Source organism: Schistocerca serialis, chromosome 3 (genome assembly GCF_023864345.2).
Source record: "Schistocerca serialis cubense isolate TAMUIC-IGC-003099 chromosome 3, iqSchSeri2.2, whole genome shotgun sequence".
NCBI classification, from domain to species: Eukaryota; Metazoa; Arthropoda; class Insecta; order Orthoptera; family Acrididae; genus Schistocerca; species Schistocerca serialis.
This window is the reverse complement of record NC_064640.1, coordinates 354,707,329-354,721,901: the sequence shown is the minus strand read 5'-3', so window position 1 is coordinate 354,721,901 and position 14,573 is coordinate 354,707,329. Positions and strand designations below refer to the sequence as shown.

The window sequence follows — 14,573 nt, the reverse complement described above, 5'->3', positions numbered from 1 at the left end:
GCGTTGGCACTCCGCTACCGAGGACGCTGTTTCTGTCTTAAAAGCTTCATTTCATACCAAGTTCCCACGGTGCGTCTACTTCCACTGCCTCGACATAGCAACTAAACTCTCTTTCCAGTGTCGCACAATTTTATGCACGCGTATTCCAAAACTTACTACAGAGGCGGAAACAAAAAGCGTCAGACCCAAGAGAACTATTTCCCCATACTATTCTTTTTTTCTGGGGATTTAACTTCTTTCGGACACGAAGGAAACATGACACAGTCTAAAAAGACCCAAAGCAAAAGATACAGAAGATCTGCCCATCGAACACGTACTGTCACTGAAACTTCAGTTCTATTAAGTATGTTTCTATAGAGAACAATCACGCTCATAAGTCCACAATCCGTGGAAAACTACTTTCAAATAGAAGACGCACTGCCTAATCTACTCCACAGAGCGGTTCTGAGCAGCTGTACGATGTTCCCCAACACACGGGAGACGCCGATTCGGCAGACGTACATTCTCTGCGAGCGCCACCTAAGTGGCAGACGTCTTTTATCATGGTGGCTCGATGAAATAACAGAGCTTTTCAGTGCGGTTACCAACGCACGATCTCTCCCCTTAATCAACGGGACACGGACTGACGAATTCAAACTAAAAGGAAGGTTCCAGTATGTCGCACCTGTAGATAATATCTGCAAATCAGTAAGCACAAGCGCAAAAGTACATTAACCGATCAAAGGATGATCAAAGGTATCAGCACTCCCCTACGTAATGCAGAACCGACCACATGTCACGAGAGGCGGACCCGACAGTATAAAAGGAGGCAGGCGGCTTTAGTGTTGTAAGCAGCGAAGCAGTAACAGCAGAATGGCTTGGTCAGGAGAGCTCAGTCACTAGTCACTGGATATCACCGGAGTAAAAAAGTCCATCATGGACATTTCAACAATTATAAACGTCAATTGTTTCGCTGCCAAACCTCCACATAAGCGTCTGGATGCTTTTGATCAGGTAGTGCTTTAAGACTAAGTAACCGTTTCATGCTATGCCATTAAGACGCGAGTTGTTTTCAGCCTGGTATGGGGGTGACCGGTCAGTTCGGCAAACCAGGCGGGAGGGAACAAACCTGCGACACTCCTACCTTTGAATGTTGGGAGGCTAAAATAGGCCTATTGGGCAATTCAAAAGGAATATAGCGATTACAAACGGCTATTACTGTTTAATCCATAGTGATACATCGACACCATTTCCGAATTATAGGGCCTGCAGCGTAAATCCATTGCTTTCTAGGCCTAAAAATAAGCAACACTAACAACAAGCACACCTTCTAAGTTTATAGAAAACCGACCACAAGTGACACCAAAATAAATTACAATTCCTGCCACACACTCTACGATGAACAGAATTTTACACCTACCATTCGAACCAGAAGCCATGCAAAATTAAATAAACACTACAAACATAGCATATAAAAGTGATTCCGATTCAGGCGTAGTACAACGATCATACGGCGAAAAAAGCAACCCATAAACCAAAAAATAACACTCGTATGAGAAATTCAATTAAAAAATGCATACATATCTGTCACTTTCATAATATCTCAAATAAACTAAATTCCACGTTAAAAAACATATCTATAAATTTAGCTTTCGAAACATCTAGCAACCCAAGCGCAGAAATCCATTCAGCAAAAGCCAGAATACTCACATCTTGGAATATATACAATTAACTGTGTGAACTACAAAAAACATTACATAAGACAAACGGAACGTAACTTCTACATCAGATATAGAGATCACACAGAGACACTAACCCATCCACTTTCTTTCTACAGCTAAAAACCCACAATCATAAAACGGAAAACATCAAAACAGCAATCCAGATACTACACAAAATTCCAAAAGGAATCAGTATGAATATTTTAGAATAAATAGAAATTTGCCTACACACAAAAAACAATCGGCAAGATATTCTAGACGACAACACAGACCTAAAACATAAACACTATTCAGAAAACTTTATTGGCGTTTTGAAATGCTAAACCAAATAAAAATATGAACCAAAGATTACACAAACGACAATTCAAACTACAATATTTTTGATAAGAACAAATGTAAGCATACAGCATCTCTGGATCAAGCTATCATCAAATCTTACGAAAAGCACGCAATTATTTACAGTAACAGACAGCAAGAAAACTACGACCATACACAAATCCAGTACATAAATACGTTATAACGACGTAAATAAACCTGGATTAAGACATGTTTGTTTATAATGTCAGACACGAAGAAAATAGTGACCAGGCACAAATGCAGTACGTACATACGTTATGAACCACGTATCATAAGTATAGCTGTTTACGTATTCTACGTAAAATAACATCTAATTGACGACATCTGTATCGCATATTATGATTGCAGATTGTACTAGAAAATGTCAATAACGCCGAAATAAGCTGATAGAACGAAAGAATAATTAACTCAAGACAGCTAACATGAATTAACCATTTATTAAAACATCGATAAGAATTATGGATAATGTAAAACGAAGTTCAATTTTTTTACGTACTTACAAGCGTTCTATATAATTCCCCTTGATCACACGGACAACACGCACGTCATAATAAATATACGCCTTTTGTCGTTAAGAACTTGTGCAGTAACACACGCGAGCGTATTATAAATGTGAATTTCGAGTTCTGAAATTGTTTTCGGTAAAGCAGGCACATACATAAGGTCTTTCACCTAACGCGATACAAAGAAATCCATGGGTATCAGGTCCGGAAATGTATGTGGCCAAGAGCAGAAGACAGCGTCGCCATATCCAGAACGATCGATCCAACGGTCTGGAAGATGTTGGTTTAAAAATGTGCGGTTTCCGATGCACTGCACTTGGGCAACGATCGAAACGGCGAACTTACACGTTCTCTGTGATTCTTATCGATGTGTCGCTATGCATTTAATAGTTATATCCGTTTGTTGTTGTTGTTGTTGTGGTCTTCAGTCCTGAGACTGGTTTGATGCAGCTCTCCATGCTACTCTATCCTGTGCAAGCTTTTTCATCTCCCAGTACCTACTGCAACCTACATCCTTCTGAATCTGCTTAGTGTATTCATCTCTTGGTCTCCCTCTACGATTTTTACCCTCCACGCTGCCCTCCAATACTAAATTGGTGATCCCTTGATGCCTCAGAACATGTCCTACCAACAGATCCCTTCTTCTGGTCAAGTTGTGCCACAAACTTCTCTTCTCCCCAATCCTATTCAATACTTCCTCATTAGTTATGTGATCTACCCATCTAATCTTTAGCATTCTTCTGTAGCACCACATTTCGAAAGCTTCTATTCTCTTCTTGTCCAAACTATTTATCGTCCATGTTTCACTTCCATACATGGCTACACTCCATACGAATACTTTCAGAAATGACTTCCTGACACTTAAATCTATACTCGATGTTAACAAATTTCTCTTCTTCAGAAACGCTTTCCTTGCCATTGCCAGCCTACATTTTATATCCTCTCTACTTCGACCATCATCAGTTATTTTGCTCCCCAAATAGCAAAACTCCTTTACTACTTTAAGTGCCTCATTTCCTAATCTAATTCCCTCAGCATCACCCGACTTAATTAGACTACATTCCATTATCCTTGTTTTGCTTTTGTTGATGTTCATCTTATATCCTCCTTTCAAGACACTGTCCATTCCATTCAACTGCTCTTCCAAGTCCTTTGCTGTCTCTGACAGAATTACAATGTCATCGGCGAACCTCAAAGTTTTTACTTCTTCTCCATGAATGTTAATACCTACTCCGAATTATTCTTTTGTTTCCTTTACTGCTTGCTCAATATACAGATTGAACAACATCGGGGAGAGGCTACAACCCTGTCTTACTCCCTTCCCAACCACTGCTTCCCTTTCATGCCCCTCGTCTCTTATAACTGCCATCTGGTTTCTGTACAAATTGTAAATAGCCTTTCGCTCCCTGTATTTTACCCCTGCCACCTTTAGAATTTGAAACAGAGTATTCCAGTCAACATTGTCAAAAGCTTTCTCTAAGTCTACAAATGCTAGAAACGTAGGTTTGCCTTTCCTTAATCTTTCTTCTAAGATAAGTCGTAAGGTCAGTATTGCCTCACGTGTTCCAGTGTTTCTACGGAATCCAAACTGATCTTCCCCGAGGTTGGCTTCTACTAGTTTTTCCATTCGTCTGTAAAGAATTCGTGTTAGTATTTTGCAGCTGTGACTTATTAAGCTGATATCCGTTTATAATCGCTATATTCATTTTGAATCGCCCCGTATAAGTATTTGTGAACTTAATTTTGTAATGGGGAATTCGTAACTGTGACATGTGACACTCCACAAACTTGTTTCCGAATTTGTTCAGAAAGTCAAAAAACATTCTGAAAGGAAGAATACGGCTGTGTTACCCATAGCCCTCTGGTTCCAAACGCTGAAATAAGGTCAAAATATTGCTAAACAGCTCCATCGTGAGTCCCTGATCTGCGCTGATATTTAAAACCTCAACGCAGTATCTTACGGACGTGGAGGTATAATACATCGACGACAAATGCGACACATCCCTCTCATGTGGACGTTAAGATCGGGGCCAGGTTTGAAACTACAGGGAATGACAGGACTGCGTAGTATCGACACAGAATGTCACCTTCCCCCTTCTCTCGCCGTCACCAACAACAAACGTAACGCTACACTACACTTTTTAATGTGAATTAAACGCTTACATATGAAGCGGTCGGAGAAGTTCTAACTCTCAATTTAGTAAGGATTAATCTCATGAAGTTGTGTGTTGATTTCGAACACCGAATGCTAGTAACAAGTAGTTAGGTATTTACTGCTAGAAAATACTGTCTACTATATAAATTGCTTGGTATTGTTGCATTTTTGATCTTGTTTTTGAATTTAGCCAAACAGATAACACACCGCAACGCAGAATACGGCCTTTTAGGTTAGCACTTTATTCCGCTGACCCCTTCAAATATGACACAATAGTGACAGCTAAAGAAGCAAAAGAGCCACTGGGTCAGAATGAAGAAAATTCGTGCAAATGTTTGTTGCAAATCCCCCTGAACCACCGGTAGGACAGCACAACCGTTAAAATGAATGGGTGGATGAAAAAGGGGGCTGTCAAAACACAGACAACAAATAAAAAAAACTGGTACTCCAAAGTAGAACACACGCCGTGGAATATGGGAATTCCTGCGAATTTCCGCGATCGTGAACAGGGGCAGCGTAGGTTAATTAGTGGTGTGTTTGCATGGGCTATGAGAATTGCCTTCAATACACCAACGGTAAGCTAGGCAAGAACGTCATGAATCATTGTGTGAGCAAATAGATTTAGAGTGGAGACTGGAGTGTGCGAATGACTCACTGCAATATGCGACGGTGACGGTTGTAACGGAACAGTGTGTCCGCTGGAAGCGTCGGCGGCCACGCCAACTCCATTTCATTTCTACTCGTGTATACAGTTTCCAGTGTACCAAAGGAGGCTCTTCTTTTGACTCGCGTACAATTTCACATAAGTTCTTACATTTTCTAACCAACGTTGTAAGTATTTTTGTTTCATCTGACTTCTTTCTTTAAAGATTATTGAGTAAATGCAAATGAAACACGCTGTATACGATTGGTATGGTTGGAAATCGGCATCTTGCTGAAAATAACTTTATATACATATACATCTATAATCTGCAAACCACTGTGAAGTGCATGGGAGATGGTTTTTCCCATTGTACAAATTACAGGATTTTTCTCCCGTTCCATTCACGTACGGAGTGCGGGAAAATGATTTCTTAAATGCCTCTGCGCATGCTATAATTAATTTGATCTTGTCCTCACGATCCCTATGGGAGCTAGGCTTTCTCACGATGGTCTACGTGTACCTTCAAATGTGTGCCCTTCAGTTCTTTCGGCATCTCTTTGACACTCTCCTGAGGGTCAAACAAACCTGTGATCATTCGTGCTGACGTTCAATATTCCCAGTTAGTCCTAAGTGGTAAGTCAAGTACACACTTGAGCAACATTCTAGTATGAGTCGCACGAGTGACTTGTAAACAATCTCCTTTGTAGACTGATTTCATTTCCCTCGAATTCTACAACTGAACCGGAGTTTCTACCTGCTTTACCCACGAATGACACCATGTGATCGTTCGAGGTGGTGGTGGTGGTGGTGGTGGTGGTGGTGGTTAGTGTTTAACGTCCCGTCGACAACGAGGTCATTAGAGACGGAGCGCAAGCTCGGGTTAGGGAAGGATTGGGAAGGAAATCGGCCGTGCCCTTTCAAAGGAACCATCCCGGCATTTGCCTGAAACGATTTAGGGAAATCACGGAAAACCTAAATCAGGATGGCTGGAGACGGGATTGAACCGTCGTCCTCCCGAATGCGAGTCCAGTGATCGTTCGATTTGTGTGTTACACCCAGGTATTTGTATGAGTTTACAGATTCCAATCGTATTATATTAATAGGATACTATGTTTTTTTTTCGTTTTGTGAAGTGCACAATTTTACATTCCTGAACATTTAATGCAACTCGCCAAACTTTGCACCACTTTGTAATTTTATCAAGGGTTGACCGAATATTTGTACAGCTCCGTTCCGACTGTACTTCGCTGCACATACCTGCATCGTCAGCGAAAAGTCTGACGTTACTATAAAGACTTTTCTTTGTTTCTTCAAGGTCCGATCGGTTGCGATATTAAAACCACAGCGAAAATTTGATGAAACTTTGCGCAGATACGTTGCGCAGTGTCTCTAGTATGCCCATCGATCACATCACGTTGAACTTTTCAGTTCTGAGCGCACAGTGAGCACTTAAAAGTGTGTAGAACAATAGAAGTTCCCACAGAGTGTGAAGTGCGGGCGGTCATCAAATTTCTTCAACCGAGGGGTTCCGCCTGATACTACGCAGCCCACATAACGTAACTGTCATGCGTGATAGGGAAGTGCGGCAATGGTGCAGGATACAGTAGTTGCAACACAAACGCTCCTGCAGGGTTTCCAGTGTGAAGTGTTTGATCACCTATCGTACAGCTTGTCATCCTCATGTCTTAGCTCACATGAACCACTGGATATGAGAGACAACGAGCTGTCGACCACCGTAAACAACTGGATTAGATTATATTAGATTCAGTTTTAGTTTCATAGTTTCATAGACCCAATAAATGAGATGATTCTCGTGGGTGTGAACATATCACCTGCTTTCTATGATGACTTGACGAGGTTATTGGTCGGACATAGAAAAAAAACCACCCGTATTAATATTATCCGCGAGGTCAGTAATATACAAAATGATCAGCAAGGAACGCAAAACACTTCCCTGTGGTAGTTACGCCTACATTTTTAATGACTCTTCATTTAAGATAATTTGCTGCGTCCTCACTATCAACAAAATCTTTGGTTCAGCCACAAATTTCGCTTAAGACGTCATGCGATCATATACGTGCGCTACTGAGTCAACTGCTTTTCGGAAACCGAGAACTATTGCATCTACACGACTACCATGGCTTTCAGTATGACATTTGAGAAAAGTGCTACTTGGGTTTCACATTATCGATGTTTTAGAAATCCGTGCTGGCTGGCGTGGAGGAAGTCATTCTGTTCAGATACCTCATTATGTTTGGCTGAGACTATGTTCTAATACTCTACAACAAATTGATGTCAACGATATTGGACGGTAGTTTTGTGGATGACTTCTGATACTCTTGTTGTATACGTGTGTGACGTGTACTTTCCTCCAACTACTAAGCACGATTATTTGTTCGAGAGTAAAAAAGGTCACATTCATGTGACTGAACTGTATGCAATGGATTATAGTTAAAAAGGGGATACGTCAGCCGCCGATTCGGTATAGAATCTACTAGAAATTCCATTGGACCCTGGGGCTTCGTTCAATTTTAGCGATTTCAACTGTTTTCAATGTTTCCTTTCAGTGGCACGAGAACTAAATCCGGGCAATACTCCTTGGTTTTTCTTTGTAAAGGAACTTGAAAACAGAATGGAAATATCTGAATCGAACACTTTAGGAATGCTTAATAGCAATTAATAGGAAATCTGAGCCACTGCACTGAACATCTACATTTATACTCCGCAAGCCACCCAATGGTGTGTGGCGGAGGGCACTTTACGTGCCACTGTCATTACCTCCCTTTTCTGTTCCAGTTGCGTATGGTTCGTGGCAAGAACGACTGTCTGAAAGCCTCCGTGCGCGCTCGAATCTCTCTAATTTTACATTCGTGATCTCCTCGGGAGGTATAAGTAGAGGGGAAGCAATATATTCGATACCTCATCCAGAAACGCACCCTCTCGAAACCTGGCGAGCAAGCTACACCGCGATGCAGAGCGCCTCTCTTGCAGAGTCTGCCACTTGAGTTTATTAAACATCTCCGTAACGCTATCACGGTTACCAAATAACCCTGTGACGAAACGCGCCGCTCTTCTTTGGATCTTCTCTATCTCCTCCGTCATCCCGATCTGGTACGGATTCCACACTGATGAGCAGTACTCAAGTATAGGTCGAACGAGTGTTTTGTAAGCCACCTCCTTTGTTGATGGACTACATTTTCTACGGACTCTCCCAATGAATCTCAACCTGGTACCCGCCTTACCAACAATTAATTTTATGTGATCATTCCACTTCAAATCGTTCCGCACGCATACTCCCAGATATTTTACAGAAGTAACTGCTACCAGTGTTTGCTCCGCTATCATATAATCATACAATAAATGATCCTTCTTTCTATGTATTCGCAATACATTACATTTATCTATGTTAAGGGTCAGTTGCCACTCCCAGCACCAAGTGCCTATCCGCTGCAGATCTTCCTGCATTTCGCTACAATTTTCTAATGCTGCAACTTCTCTGTATACTACAGCATCATCCGCGAAAAGCCGCATGGAACTTCCAACACTACTACTAGGTCATTTATATATATATTGTGAAAAGCAATGGTCCCATAACACTCCCCTGTGGCACGCCAGAGGTTACCTTGACGTCTGTAGACGTCTCTCCATTGATAACAACATGCTGTGTTGTTTGCTAAAAACTCTTCAATACAGCCACACAGCTGGTCTGATATTCCGTAGGCTCTTACTTTGTTTATCAGGCGACAGTGCGGAACTGTATCGAATGCTTCCGGAAGTCAAGGAAAATAGCATCTACCTGGGAGCCTGTATCTAATATTTACTGGGTCTCATGAACAAATAAAGCGAGTTGGTTCTCACACGGTCGCTGTTTCCGGAATCCATGTTGATTCCTACAGAGTAGATTCTGGGTTTCCAGAAACGACATGATACGCGAGCAAAAAACATGCTCTAAAATTCTACAACAGATCGACGTCAGAGATATAGGTCTATAATTTGGCGCATCTGCTCGACGACCCTTCTTGAAGACTGGGACTACCTGTGCTCTTTTCCAATCATTTGGAACCTTCCGTTCCTCTAGAGACTTGAGGTACACGGCTGTTAGAAGGGGGGCAAGTTCTTTCGCGTACTCTGTTTAGAATCGAATTGGTATTCCTTCAGGTCCAGTGGACTTTCCTCTGTTGAGTGATTCCAGTTGCTTTTCTATTCCTTGGACACTTATTTCGATGTCAGCCATTTTTTCGTTTGTGCGAGGATTTAGAGAAGGAACTGCAGTGCGGTCTTCCTTTGTGAAACAGCTTTGGAAAAATGTGTTTAGTATTTCAGCTATACGCGTGTCATCCTCTGTTTCAATGCCATCATCATCCCAGAGTGTCTGGATATGCTGTTTCGAGCCACCTACTGATTTAACGTAAGACCAGAACTTCCTAGGATTTTCTGTCAAGTCGGTACATAGAATTTTACTTTCGAATTCACTGAACGCTTTACGCATAGCCCTCCTTACGCTAACTTTGACATCGTTTAGCTTCTGTTTGTCTGAGAGGTTTTGGCTGCGTTTAAACTTGGAGTGAAGGTCTCTTTGCTTTCGCAGTAGTTTCCTAACTTTGTTGTTGAACCACGGTGGGTCTTTCCCGTCCCTCACAGTTTTACTCTGCACGTACCTGTCTAAAACGCATTTTACGATTGCCTTGAACTTTTTCCATAAACACTCAACATTGTCAGTGTCGGAACAGAAATTTTCGTTTTGATCTGTTAGGTAGTCTGAAATCTGCCTTCTATTACTCTTGCTAAACAGATAAACCTTCCTCCCTTTTTTTATATTCCTATTAACTTCCATATTCAGGGATGCTGCAACGGCCTTATGATCACTGATTCCCTGTTCTACACTTACAGAGTTGAAAAGTTTGGGTCTGTTTGTTATCAGTAGGTCCAAGATGTTATCTCCACGAGTCGGTTCTCTGTTTAATTGCTCGAGGTAATTTTCGGATGGTGCACTCAGTATAATGTCATTCGATGCTCTGTCCCTACCACCCGTCCTAAACATCTGAGTGTCCCAGTCTATATCTGGTAAATTGAAATCTACACCTAAGACTATAACATGCTGAGAAAATTTATGTGAAATGTATTCCAAATTTTCTCTCAGCTGTTCTGCCACTAATGCAGCTGAGTCGGGAGGTCGGTAAAAGGAGCCAACTATTAACCTAGCTCGGTTGTTGAGTGTAACCTCCACCCATAATAATTCACAGGAACTATCCACTTCTACCTCACTACAGGATAAACTACTGCTAACAGCGACAAACACGCCACCACCGGTTGCATGCAATCTATCCTTTCTAAACACCGTCTGTGCCTTTGTAAAAATTTCGGCAGAATGTATCTCTGGCTTCAGCCAGCTTTCTGTACCTATAACGATTTCAGCTTCGGTGCTTTCTATCAGCGCTTGAAGTTCCGGTACTTTACCAATGCAGCTTTGACAGTTTACAATTACAATACCGATTGCTGCTTGTTCCCCGCATGTCCTGACTTTGCCCCGCACCCTTTGAGGCTGTTGCCCTTTCTGTACTTGCCCGAGGCCATCTAACCAAAAAAACCGCCCAGTCCACTCCACACAACCCCTGCTACCCCTGTAGCCGCTTGCTGCGTGTAGTGGACTCCTGACCTATCCAGCGGAACCAGAAACCCCACCACCCTGTGGCGCAAGTCGAGAAATCTGCAGCCCACACGGTCGCAGAACCGTCTCAGCCTCTGATTCAGACCCTCCACTCGGCTCTGTACCAAAGGTCCGCAGTCAGTCCTGTCAACGATGCTGCAGATGGTGAGCTCTGCTTTCATCCCGCTAGCGAGACTGGCAGTCATCACCAAATCAGATAGCCGCCTGAAGCCAGAGAGGATTTCCTCCGATCCATAGCGACGCACATCATTGGTGCCGACATGAGCGACCACCTGCAGATGGGTGCACCCTGTACCCTTCATGGCATCCGGAAGGACCCTTTCCACATCTGGAATGACTCCCCCCGGTATGCACACGGAGTGCACATTGGTTTTCTTCCCCTCTCTTGCTGCCATATCCCTAAGGGGCCCCATTACGCGCCTGACGTTGGAGCTCCCAACTACCAGTAAGCCCACCCTCTGCGACCGCCCGGATCTTGCAGAGGGGCAACCTCTGGAACAGGACATGCAGCCATGTCCGGCCGAAGATCAGTATCAGCCTGAGACAGAGCCTGAAACCGGTTCGTCAGACAAAATGGAGAGGCTTTCCGTTCAGCCATCCGGAATGTCTTTCGCCCCCTGCCACACCTCGAGACGACCTCCCACTCTACCACATGTGAGGGATCAGCCTCAACGTGGGCAGTATCCCGGGCAGCCACAGTCGTAGTCCGATCGGGGGATGCGTGGGACGAGCTGGCCGTCCCCGACAAACCCCCATCTGGACCCCCACAGTGATGCCCATTGGCAACAGCCTCAAGCTGTGTGACCGAAGCCAACACTGCCTGAAGCTGGGAGCGAAGGGATGCCAACTCAGCCTGCATCCGAACACAGCAGTTGCAGTCCCTATCCATGCTAAAAACTGTTGTGCAAAGAACGTCTGAACTAATCTACAGAGAGCACAAACAATTCGACACAAAATTTAAACGGTTATTAAAATACAAGATTGCCTAATAGATGCAGTAATGCTGCTATTTGCGCACTGCTCGGCGGTGGAAGGAGACTACGCGATTTTACACTATTCAGGTACTAAAACGCGATGCTACACTCTCAAATACTATAATACGCCCGAAATTTATGAATTAAACAATGCAAGTACCAAAAACACGCAAAGGAATTAAACTTTGTAACAAATAAGTGAGCTAAGAGTATACGACTTGCTGCTGCAGCTGCTTATCCAACGGCGGCAGGGAGCACACTGGCTGTGACCAACCGACACTGGCCGTTCAAAACAAAAACAGAAGACAGACGGCTACGCGATTTTACACTATTCAGGTACTAAAACGCGATGCTACACTCTCAAACACTATAATACGCCCGAAATTTATGAATCAAACAATGCAAGCACCAAAAACACGCAAAGGAATTAAACTTTGTAACAAATAAGTGAGCTAAGAGTATACGACTTGCTACTGCAGCTGCTTATCCAACGGCGGCGACTGAGCAGCTTCAATTGTTCATCTACAGCAGCGCGAATAATTTGTTCGTCATATAATCGACACATTATAATAAAAAAGTATTCAAGTTATTTCGAAACAATTTGGAAATAACTGGGCTCTGTATCTGTGTTTTGTTTTTTTGATGACCAAAAGGTGTCTATTATGTGACATATTCTCACTGCCGTAGATGGAAAATTGAAGCTGCTCAGTCGCCTGCATACGCAGCGCGATGGCTACTGGACCATCACGAAGATGTCCTTTTGCAATAGTAACGGACAAAACCAGTACGAATATAATCCACTGATACGTTCGCTAGCCACAGGTGCTACATGGCGCGCTGCGGAAAAAGTTTGATATAGAGCTCCGCGAACCACAAAAGTTTGGAAACCACTGACGTTTCTTTCGATGGATCCTTAACGGAATGTTAACGTAACAGGTGGCACGCCTCTATTGTGTGTCAGAGGACCTACCTGAAGTTTGAATTCGCAATGCCACAGCTTGCACGTTTAACAATGGCTAGCAGAACTGTGTTGTTACTACGAAAGGATTTATAACTGCCCTCGCGAATATTAGAGAGATAGCAGGTGTCTGTAAATGCAGATATAATGCCGCTGTACCGAAAATAGATGTCAAACTCGTAACAAGCTAAAGATAAGTTTATAAAAGCAGCTCTCCACTGCAGCGTAACTGAACTTTTCAGACGCTAACAGGCGGGGAGACGGTGGAGCTGTATCAATTTATTTCCTCTTTCTTCTGCGAGACTGCAAGTCGAGACATGAATACCTCCTGCGGAACTACAGGCAGACGAAGAAGCAACAGTCTGTTTCTTGGTTCTGTTGTAAGAATGACCGGCATGCTATCGTAACGGTGCGGAATGCCGTCGACTCTCTTGATCAGCGACCGAGTCTACTACTCTGCTTCGCACGAGCTGTATGGAATGCAGAACAGAAATCGGTCAGAGTTACAGTATTTTGAACTGCAAGAACCGTTATTAAAAGTTTTTAAGTAGAGAATGGCCACAGGAAAACTATTTAAACAGTCCTCTACAAGAATTTCTGCAACCAGAGTCCAGAAGCACGAAAACTGGTTGAGGAATACGTACTGCAGGAGCATTTAGTCGTACGTCCAGGGTTTACGCAGTTTGCTTTATGGCTAAGACGATCTCTTGGCTTTTAGTTAGACAAAATTCGTGTCACATATTACAAGTACGGAGCTCCATCACAACGTTACCTGAAACCACGATAATAAGCTTCAAGACCGTGCAATGCTTTACTGGGATGGTCCTAGTGGTAGTGGTTTATTGTTGCCATCCTCGGACCAATAGACCCGATCATCCAGCCAGTTTCAGATAGGGGAAGGGGGCTACATTAGTTCAACGTGAAATCCGAACGACGGTAATTGTGATAAGTTTACATTAGGGGAGGTATATGCAAAGCGCAATATTTTAGCGGCAACAAGTGGATTACGTGGCATGTATTGAGTGTGTCGCGAGCTCACGTTCTTTATAGATTGAGCATTCCAGAAACGACAAAGAGTGTTTGACAACGTGGGACCAAACCACAAGCCGTTGAAGTTATTCCATTTTATATGTTATGTTTGGTAAAGAATTACTGGTAGTTAAATGTGCTAGAAACTCCATGAAAGCAACCAAACATTTGCTCGTTACTGTCTAGATTTTACAGTTTTCAGCTTGTAAATGATGATTATCATTAATCCTAATAAAAATAATAACTGTAAATAAAGAATTGTTACTAATAAACAGAATGGCCGCTCTACACACACATTCAATCTTCAAACAACTCTAGCAGAAAACAGTATAACAAAAAATCTTGTCGATGTAACATTCGCCGCTGTCATGAGTAATTGACTAGATGCGCAGGCGACTATTTTGGTCGTTAAAGAGAGACTTGAGGGTTACGTGGCAGTGATCATTCTGAGTTCTTCGCAATTATCCAAGTTCCAAGGAAAGATTATCAGGGCGCGGTAGCCTCATTGCCGATTGCTCAGGACATTCTAGGCTGCAATATGTTTGATACATCCTCGTGGGTAATTAAAATGATATCATGGAGTCAA

The 14,573-nt window shown here is 42.8% G+C and overlaps 1 protein-coding gene across 1 annotated transcript in view; it reads right to left on the bottom strand.

The window, feature by feature from the left end:
• Positions 1 to 14,573, bottom strand: part of LOC126470823 (nascent polypeptide-associated complex subunit alpha, muscle-specific form-like) — a 269,583-nt gene that overhangs the window by 167,800 nt on the left and 87,210 nt on the right. The gene's annotated exons all lie outside the window — the stretch shown is intronic.